The following is a 1113-nucleotide window of genomic DNA, read 5'->3' on the forward strand; positions in this document are numbered from 1 at the left end:
CACAGTTAAAAATAAGTATAAATTATACAGAAAAAAAGAAACATTTTTTTTTTACAAAAAAAACTTTTTAAAAAGAAATACAGATTTATTTTCTGTTTTTAAAAGTTACCCGCGCACTGCAAAAATTCTTGCTTTAATAATAACTTTAATAATAATATGTACTCACTTTAATGATATGTAAAAAAATTAGAGACTTTCCCCGTATATTTGATGGTTTAAAGCTATTTTTCACAAAACAGTTTTTCTCTGTTTTTTATTTTAATCATTAACAGTTTAAAAATGACATTTCAAATTCTAGTTTTGTCTACAGTATGATAATTTTGTCTTTTTTCAAATCATTTTATGATTATTTTCTATACATGCTATTACTTTTCAGATATTATTTTATAATGTTTCAGCATTTTATAAATAAAATTGATATTCAACTTAATTGTCGAATTTATAAATTAAATTGGATTTAATAAATAAAAATTCGAATCAACTTAATGATCGAATTGATACATTACCTGGTTATGATCTGTCTTTAGATATAATTTTTCGGTAATATAAATCGACAGACATTTTTGTAAGGATGTGCCAATGTAGTTTTAAATGTTTCTTTACTTAACCACCTTAACCTCGGAAAAAAGCGACAAGAGAATGGTTGGTTTGAGTTTTTTTTGATTTAAGAATTTGACTTGGCTGTTATGAGCCTATAAAAGTTTTAAAAAAATATTACCCTTAAAGTGGTTAATCTTTCATCGCATTTCACTGCACCATGGTGATACACAGACCTTTTCGACCTTTAGATCTTTTCTCGCTTTTCTTATCCTTTTTTTGCGTCAGTATTAGTTTCCAAGACCATTTAATTTCGATACTTTAAGTTTCAATGGCATTTGGTGCAATGAAAAGTTCATTCGTTCTCGGCAATTTTTTATTGCTATTTTGCCTCATGTATCTATCAGAAATTGTTGTAAAGCTTTTTTAAAAGAGAAATGTATTAGTCAGTACATTCCAAGTATCTATTTTTTATTTCTCTCATGTTTATGCTTATTCTTTAAAATTTATATCAGATACTTTAACTACGAAATTAATTTAAATGTATTGATAAAAACAGCTCAACTAAACTTTTGA

This window comes from Parasteatoda tepidariorum, chromosome 7 (assembly GCF_982258835.1).
Source record: "Parasteatoda tepidariorum strain Cologne lab strain chromosome 7, Ptep-v5.0, whole genome shotgun sequence".
Lineage (NCBI taxonomy): Eukaryota > Metazoa > Arthropoda > Arachnida > Araneae > Theridiidae > Parasteatoda > Parasteatoda tepidariorum.